Raw genomic sequence first — 10,000 nt, 5'->3', positions numbered from 1 at the left:
GTATGACCTACACGGAAACCTAATACGCAGAACAGCAATGTAGTTTATGATTTTATATAATCTTAAAACAAATTAAATGGGTGACTACAAGGTAAGTAGTAAAATATAGGTTTATAGGGTGTGAAACTAAAAAAAAAAAAAAAAAAATCAATATGCCGTTGCTGAAAAAATAACATTTTCAAAAACAATTATTTTATAAGTGTGTGTTTGTGTGTGTGTGTGTGTGTGTGTGTGTGTGTGTGTGTGTGTGTGTGTATTCACTTGGTCTTTGGACCACGTGTTGGACTCGCGACCGACAGCTATTTCCCTCCTGGAAGAGAGCTCAGAGCTCGTAGGTCCGATCTATGGGTAATGCTATGACCTTACACACACACACACACCCAACTCCTCGCAAACAAGAGTCAGAGTAACGACCCGAAGCGCAGCGGTACCGAAATAATTTCGGCCCTGGGCAGGATTCGAACCAAGTACTACGGGCACCACCATGCTAGTAGTTCAGCGCTCTACCAACTGCGCCACCGCAGTGTGTGAGTACGTGTGTGTATGTTTGTATGCATACGCACGAGTGAATAGCTGAGGAGTTTGGCATCCAAAAGCTGGAACATGAATGTAAGAGATTGTGGACGAGAGAAGGGTGAGAGGAGGTGAGGAAAGCCACTGTCTTAGCGGGTTACTGCAAACTTCCTTTCCCTCGCCTCCTTGTCGACCGGCTCCCTTAGGAGAGACATGTTAGTGCTTTGGGGGTTACAGGGCCGGAGGAGCGGGCAATGAATGAGGGAGAATATTTTGTCAAGATGAGGGACGAGAATAAGGTGTTAGTAAACGGATGAAGAATGTGAGAAGAAAATGAAGACGGGGTTGATGAGAATAAGTAAAGGAGGAGGAAAAGAAGAACGAAGAATGTTAGACAATATTTGGGGCGAATGGTAGTAGCGAAGGAGGTAAAAAAAGAAAAAAGGTGAAGAGAGACTAAAGTTGGAGAAATGGTGGAGATAAAGAAGCGTAAAGGAAAGCTAAAGCAAAGGTATAGAAAACGGTAAGAAAGTCCTTGAAGAAAGATATCAAGATGGTCATAAGAAAAAATATGGTCGAGGAGGAAGAGTAATAAAAGGCTGAAAAGAAAATGGTGGAAGAAACTGTCACAGAGGAAATGGATTTATGTCAAGGAACAAGGGAACAAACAAAACTTCGAGCAAGGAAGATAGTACTATGTCGTGGTAACAAAGGTGTAGAGCCTATTCCAAGAGCACCCAGGCCGCGGCAGAAACCATCACATTTTCCTGACAAACATCCCCAGGGACAGTCGAGAAATGCCGAGACAGATATAGAAGAGAACCCTGATAACCCAACGAAAGTCTATGCAGAGATTACAGTAGCGGAAAAAAATGAAAAGGTTTGAGAAAAATTCATAGGGAAAAAAAGAGACTGATTTAGGAAATAGGGTGGATGGGTAAGCGCTAAAACAGAGAGAAAGAGAGAGAGAGAGCGAGAGAGAGAGAGAGAGAGAGAGAGAGAGAGAGAGAGAGAGAGAGAGAGAGAGAGAGAGAGAGACTGATAGATAGATAGATAGATAGATAGATAGATATATAGATAGATAGATAGAGAGATTTATAGATAGATAGAGGGAGTTATATAAAGATTGATAGATGGATAGATAGAGAGGGGGAGGAGAGAGAGAGAGAGAGAGAGAGAGAGAGAGAGAGAGAGAGAGAGAGAGAGAGAAAGAGAGGAGTAAGCGGAAATAAAAGTTGTAATTCAGTCTGGACGAATAAAGCAAAAGGAAAGGAAACAGAGTAACGACAGATTAGGGTATGATATATTGAGTCAGCCACATCAATATTCAAGTCGTCTTCCTCTCTAGTCAACCACGTAGTGATGTCGAATACACCAAAGCCCACGTTTAATGTGAGACTCGCCACTGGAATATAAACATAAAATTCGTTTGCAGACATGCCTACAACATCAGTTATACTTGTTATCAAATTATAAAAGAGTAAAGTGAAATATCGTTCACAACAAAAGAGTATTTCAATGTGCACATAAATAATTCACTAAATGAAAAAAAATAATTGTTCGTAATGTTCAATTAGTGATATAAATTTTGTTTCTTTCTGCTCATAAAACTATGGTAAGGATCAGAAATTGGTATGCTTAGTTAGGGAATGGGTTTGATTGGGTAATGATATATATTATTTTGGTTACAATTGCAGGTACAATTATTCATATTCCAACTAAATTTAAAAAAGAAAGGAATCAGCATTTTGAACAAGCCCTCTGATGTTTCTAAGATTTATTGGTATCATCTGAAAATCTAGATTAATCAAAATATTACTATGTTTATGTCTAAGCCATTGCTCTCTTAACTGAAGTCACAGTAGACTTATACGAGAGCTGGTAGATACCTTCAGAAAAATACGTGTCGCCTTGTTTTACACAGACAATCTTGGTTTTTGTTTATCATCAGACAACAAAAGGAGGGATATATAACTTATATCATGTGGGTAATTACGTGGTTAGCGTTGTTGGTTATTCTGCTGATTCAAAGGATTTCTTAAGATCTACATAACGGAATTACAAAGATTAATAATTTTTCCTTTTTAACCGTGGAATCATTACCTATTGTTGATTTGTAGTAGAATACCAATTTTTGCGTCTTATCTGTATATTCTTGCTGATGTTCATCTAGAAACAGAGAAAGTAAATTTTTAAGAATCTTAGAAACCGAGCAAACTAACATAACCATTATTGTTATCTTTTTTTTATTTATATCTTTTATGAAGTAAAACTAATATGACGTCACATGATAGTTCAAGGACATTTTCTTTACATATATACTAAGTAAATAAAGTCAATCTTGGATAACTCTGTCTCTTGCCGTTTGAAAAAATATCTGGCTCATTTCCGAGGGCAAAATGTTTTGAGAGGATATGCTTTAACTGTAAATTTTATTGACCTACTAGAGACTTTTGATGCATTTAGTCATTCAAGTATGATATTAGAGGAACAACACACAATAGAAAAATTGTAGTTTTTACGTTAAATTTGTTCTACGCTATTATTTTCCTGCCAACTTACTTGTTGTCTTTCTAAACGTGGCCATGTTAGAATTTTTTCATGTAGACACACTTTTAATTACATTCTCTATATACTCCATATTTTTCTGTTTTAATAACATTTTATTTATTTCGTAAGGTTTTGTTTTATATCTTCTTCAAAAGGTTCTTTTGTTCCAACCAAATTACCTAATTTTTTTCCAATATATATCAGATGTCATTATCAAAACCTAAAATTGGTTTATACCTTTCAGATAAATCCACAAATTGATAACTTTAAAAATACCTCTTTACTTAAGATTTCTTTATATCTGTTAGATCAATGTGAAATCCATTATTCCCCTTCGTTGTTCTGATTGCCCTGAACTCTACGACCGAAGCCCACGGTTCTTGTGTCTTTCAGTAGATCTCTTTGGAAACGAATGTTTGTCTCTTTTGTGTTATATTTTTGTGGTGTCGTTTCTATGACAACACGATTGGGAGAGGAAGAGAGGAGCATTCACCGTTTGTCTGAAATCCTTAGGTGAAAAAGTGGCGAGAAAAGAATGAAAACTGAGACTTTGGGTCTGATTCAGTTAAAAATCCATGTGAACAAGTTGTATAGACACGGTAAAGGAAACATGGACTGGAGGTGAAGCTTTTATTCCTGACGTTGAGAAAGTCGATAGACGAAACGTCAGGAATAAAAGCTTCACCTCCAGTCCATGTTTCCTTTACCGTGTCTATACAACTGATTCAGTTATCCGAGTGTACGTCCCCAGAGGGCGGCTTCTCCGGATCAGAGCGAGTGTTGATGGAATTTAGAGATCAGTCAACGGACGAATTATCTCTTCAGATGTCTCTCTCTAGGAATATCAGACAACGATAATCAGTCCTCCATACTACAGCATCACCTTATACATATCTGTAGTAACCACTGTTGGAGTAGAAAAGACTAGAGACGGGGAATCTATATATTTCGATTGCAAACTGTAATCCTCTTCATCTACTGAAGAGGATTGCAGTTTGCAATCGAAATATATAGATTCCCCGTCTCCAGTCTTTTCTACTCCTACTGAAGAGGACTGCAGTTTGCAATCGAAGTATATAGATTCCCCGTCTCCAGTCTTTTCTACTCCAACAGTGGTTTTAACGTGATTGACAAATGTGTGATTACATTTTTCACCTGTAATATCTGTAGTAGTTGATGGAATTTAGAGATAGTCAACAAAGAAATCATCTCTTTGAATGTCCCTCTCTAGGAATATCAGACAAAAATTATCAGTCCCCCATACTACACCATCAACTTATACATATTATGTTCTCCATCATCCAAATATTTATACATATCTGTAGTAGTTGATGGAATTTAGAGATATTCAACGGACGAATTATCTCTTCGGATGTCTCTCTCTAGGAATATCAGACAAAAATCATCAGTCCCCCATACTACAGCATCAACTTATACATATCTGTAGTAGTTAATGGAATTTAGAGATAGTCAACGGACGAATTATCTCTTCGGATGTCTCTCTCTAGGAATATCAGACAAAAATCATCAGTCCCCCACACTACAGCATCAACCTATACATATCTGTAGTAGTAACACAGCTAACACTTGTTCTTGTTTACTGACAAGAAATCTACGTAGTTCCTAATTTTCCTATCTTGGTTTCTCTAACTGTACTTAAGAATATTTATTTGGTTTTAGAAGGATGATTACATTATACTCGATCTATTTCTATAACCTCGACTATTTTTTCTAAATATTGTCTTCCTCGCACGCTCCTCCCTATTTTCGTATTAAGCACCTCCCTGTCAAAAGGTATTTAAATTTTCATTCAGGTTGTACCTAGAGAATTTCACCCTATCTAAAGCAATATCTGATAGCCAAAAGTTTAAGAATAATCTCGATAAACTCCTTGACTATGTACATAGTCTTTCAAGCTTTACCATTCCTCTTACCAGTCTGTTTTAATTATGTAAGGAAAATCTTCGACAGTAAGAGATAAAGTTTTTGACACACAAGTGACATCAAGCTTTCCTTTTATCCGTATTTATCAAGTCATTTCTCCATAAATACATTAAAAACTCTGAACTTGGTGCATCAATGGAAGTTATTTCAAGAGGCATCATATCTATGATATATTCACTACCTGAGGATGTCGTAATAGACGAAAACGTTTAATATTCCGACTTTAGTTTCCCTGTGGTTTCTGCAATATCACTACCCAAGTTATCCGATAAAATATTAAACATTTTATTGGCCTCAGTTTCATTTAAGTAAGAATTCTAACCTATTTATCGTTCTTCTAGCATATGTAGTATTAATGTCTATTCTAAAGGCACAGGAATTATTCTTCTCTATGGGGATTGTTCCACGGTACACTAACGGAACTTGTTCTTGTTATTCATCATTCTCTCTAGGTTCTAAGGATTTAATCCTACATCTTATTATTATTTTTATTATTATCCAAGACTGTTTTGACAGTTATCTTTGATATTTCATAGTATGTTATAACCCTGTTATAACGCCATTAATGAGTAATCCACCCTTCATGTCCAGTTAAGTGAGAAGTGGCATAAACTCACATTTCTGCTTATGATACATTTTTTCAATATATTTGGTAAATCTTCCCATATATACAAATACCACGAAACCCCGTATATTTGTGAGAATTTTCCTTTTATGCTACGTGCCGACCAATTAAAACTTGTTTCATCTTTTTCTCAAGAATTGTATGGTAATGGTCTATGGAAGATTTTAACTCAAATCGACAAAAATCTTACGGTCAGACTTCACTGTAACCAAATCTGACTACTGATGGGAAGACGAGCCTACAATCGGTAGGGCATTGCTTATTTGCGTTACATACACGTAGTATTTGCAATAAACGCAATAACCAGATACTACATAGATAGAGAATTAAGAAATTGTATAAAGAACGTAAGTATGGATAACTGGAATAATAATCCCCATAAAAAGTGTCTCAACTCTTCAGAGTCTAAGACAGATGCAACGAATTTTGTCAAATCCATTACAAAACTTGGAAATAGAATTTCAGAAAACAACTATTTGATAAATATCTAGTCAGACAAGTAAGAAAAAAAATCGGAAAATAACTATTTGATAAACATTTAGTGAGACAAATAAGAAAAAAATGTCAGTAAAGAAAAGAAAGCGATTGCAGCAAGCTTGAGAATGAACGAAAGTAGGTCAATCTGATATACGTATCAGTAAAATAACATACAAACATATACACATATACCAAGGGCTGGAGTGAGAGAGCAAAACATACGAAGAAAAAAATTAAGGAAAAGATAAAGGATAAAAGAAAGTGGAGAACTGGTACGACAAAAAAAAAAAAAAAAAAAATGAAGGGAAGGAGGGCATGGAGGTGGGTGCGTACGGTGAGAAGAGGAAGAGAGAAACTGGACCACGGCACATCATGGTCGAGGCGACGTTATTGATTGCGTGGGAGAGATAGCTTTGCACCGAGAAGAGGAAATGACAGAGTGGAGGAGAGGAGACGAATGGAGAGGAGAGGAGAAGAGAGCAAGGGAAGGGAGAGAGAGGAGAGGAGAGAGTAAATAGAGGAGCGGAGAGGAGAGAGGAGGAGAGGAGACGGGAGGAGAGGGGTGAAAATAACGAGGGGGGAGAGGAGGGAGGGAGAGAGGAAGAGAGGAGACAAAAGGAGGGGAGAGGAGAGAAGGAGAGTTAAAGAGAGGAGAGGAGATGAGAGAAGAGGAGAGCAGAGCAGATTAGAGAAGAGGAGATAATAGAAGAGGATAGGAAAGGACAACTTAGGAGAGGAGAAGAGAGGAGTGGAGGGAGAGGAGAGGAGAGGAGAGGAGAGGAGAGGAGAGAAGATTTTGAGGATAGGATAGGAGAGAAGAGTAAAGGAGAGGACAGGACAGGAGAGGAGAGGAGAGGAGAGGCGAGATGAATAGATGATAAGTGAAGAGAAGTCATATAAAGAAAAGAGAGGAGAGGAGAGGAGAGTACAGGAAAAGAGGAGCAGTAGGAGTATACGTTAAATGAAGAGAAGAAACATGAAGAAAAGCGAAGAGAGAAGAGGAGAGGAGGAGAAGAGAGAGGAAAGGAAAGAAGAAAGAGGTAATGTGATGAAACAACAAAAGAGAAAATGAGAGAGAATAAAGGAAAAGAGAGAAAAATGCGATAGGAAAATATATGATTCGAAAAAATGCAAAAAAAAGAAAAAAAAAACAGAGCTGAAGAATAGTATGACATTACGAAACGGTGAAAGGCGATGGAAAGCAAACGGAAATATAATCACGAGGAAATTAAGTACTGAATTGAAAATTAATCCATGGAAAGTTTGAGAAAAATAAGACTAGGTTCGAAGGGAAATAAGCAAAAAATCCAAGGGTAAGAAGAATTGCAATGGAGAAAGGGAAATTGAAAATTTTAGAAGAAGGAAATAAGACAAGAGTTTTGTCCTCATGCTGAAGTAAAAGAGGTAAGAAACGATGAAAGATAAAATCGATGGATAGAAAAGGAGAAAAATAGATTTAAGAAATATGGGTAGTGAAAGTAAGAAGACAAAATATAAGTAATTGAAGAGAAGAGAAAAATAATGGAATTAAAAATAAATAGAGGACTTGGAGAGTAAAGTCTTCCACATCTAAATTAGAAGAAATGGGGTGAGTGAAAAAAAAAAATAAAGAATTATAATGAAGGTAAAGATGAGGAACAGAAGGCAGTAGAAGAGCAATACAAAGAGAGTTTTATTTTTCTTTTACGAAAAAAAAAACATTCTTGGGTAAAGATAAGTCACAGAAAACTTGGATGACCCGTAAATGGACTTCTTCGAAGACAGAATTGCAGTCACAGACGTACGTCAAGTCAAAAGAGAAAAAGAACAAGACTGGAAAGAAGCAGTCAAATTATAGCAAAGGGTAGAGCAGGGAAAAGAAAACGAGTAAATTACATGAAAGGGAAATTCCATAAAAGATGAAGAGGAAGACTGGAAAAAGGGGGACTCAAACGTAAGACGAGTTGATGAGAATTTACGAGGGAAACTGCTTCTCTAGGGTGACGCTTAGAAGTGGATGTTTTTATCCAACGAGAACACTGCGCCGTGCTGAGCTCCATTTACCAAGATAACAACACACCCTCATCTGGCTCGAGGCATCTTTCGCAAACCGATGTATCAACATCAATGTCTGAAGGATCCACAATCACATTTTTTTTAATAACTACGCCGAAGAATTTCATCCAGATGGATCATAAACCGAGGGGGGTACTCCCTTTCCCAAGATAACAACACACCCTCATCTGGCTCGTGGCATCTTTCGCAAACCGATGTATTAACATCAGAGTCTGAAGAATCCACAATCACATTTTTTTTTAATAACTACGCCAAAGAATTTTATCCAGATGGATCATAAACCAAGGGGAGTAAAGAAGAAATGCTGACCTTTGAAGGAAACAAAACTTTTCAGTGGTCAATCAATGGAACGATCTTGGGTCAATTCGTTACCAAAAAGGCGTAGAAATCAAACTTTCTCAACTATAAAGGAGTGGATACTAGGTCATTAGGATCTTGGCTGAAAGTGAAGTCGCAAGCCTTTGCCCTCCGTGGTCGGAGGTACCATGCAATTAGAAGTCACTGGTAGTTGCTGTTGAATACAAGGCTGGCTCACCAAGTTCAAGTGGTACGTATTCTTGAGAAATACTGAATGCAGTGAAGAAATTAAATCTAACTATTATGTCAAAGGGCCTTTATCCCATTACGAGGGACGTAGCTTGCTAAGGTATGTATTCACCCATTCCACCCCCATTCAACACTCATTTGATTTCATTTTATCCAAACTTCATGTGGACAAAATGCCTTCATCACCGTTCACAGCACTTCCACCACAAGACATGACAGCAGAAGCCTGATTATCCCCTCCGCTTTAATACATAGCAACCCTCTCTACTCTTTCACTCATGAGTATGAGTTATCATTAAAGACAAGGAAAAATCCTTTTGAGCTCCGTCAATTTATCATCCATTTATAACCAGCCTCCACTCGCAATTATCTCCTACCCTCTCCATTCCCTGCTCGACAGACATTCCCCTTGTAACCAAGGCTCCCTTCACCCCATCTGTCCATCCCATTTCTGTTTTTCCCTTCAATTCATTTTCATCCACCTTTGCCTTCTTCATTCTTTTTGCAAGTCTTTCTTCACTCTTTCTTTCCAAATGGCCAAACTATCCCAATGTTATATGATGAGCTTCCTTTCCATCTCCTCTTTCTCCCTCACCTCTTTATTTCTCAATCTATCCATCCTCGTAACTTCCACCATACTTCCTAAACCCTTCATGTAAAGAGAAATATAATCTAAATTAAAGGAAAACCATAAGAATCTTTTTAACTACTTCGGTAAAAAAGAAAACGAGATCAATGAGTAAGAGACATTACTTCCATCCACTTCTTTGGGGCAATTATACAGTGACATTCAATGTTAGACGTTAAAGATCGATCAAGGTACGACTCAGGTGTAAGGTTCAATACATCATGATGACTCTCGAATGAAAGTAAAAAAAATGTCGAGTCCTGCAACGAAAGAAATGAGCCAAAGTAAATGAAAGAGAAATAGAGGGGACGAAGATAATTAAGAAAGAGGGTGGAGGAGCTGATTGAAGAAATAGATTATTAGAAACCACGATAAAAGAAAATCATATTAAAAGACTAAAAGAATACACGAAATAAACATCACCCCCAGAGCAAGTAAAGACCTGGTTTCCAGCTGAAGAACTACAGGGCGTAAAATATAAAGAAAGAAATCGAGCTTATTTTGGGTTTCGAACGCAGTTTCTTTTCCTACCCACGCAAGTACACGCTCGAGTGATTTTGTAAACGATATATAGAAGGTGTGTTTTTCCAAAAGAAAAGGAAAAAATCCTTATAAGTTGGTCTTTCTAATTTTACGAAAAGTAAAAGGAGACGTAATTTGGA

The sequence above is a fragment of the Oratosquilla oratoria genome, chromosome 14 (assembly GCF_046742065.1).
Source record: "Oratosquilla oratoria isolate Oo_2021 chromosome 14, ASM4674206v1, whole genome shotgun sequence".
Taxonomy (NCBI): Eukaryota; Metazoa; Arthropoda; class Malacostraca; order Stomatopoda; family Squillidae; genus Oratosquilla; species Oratosquilla oratoria.
The sequence above is the reverse complement of the archived record's forward strand: the minus strand, read 5'-3'. Positions refer to the sequence as shown.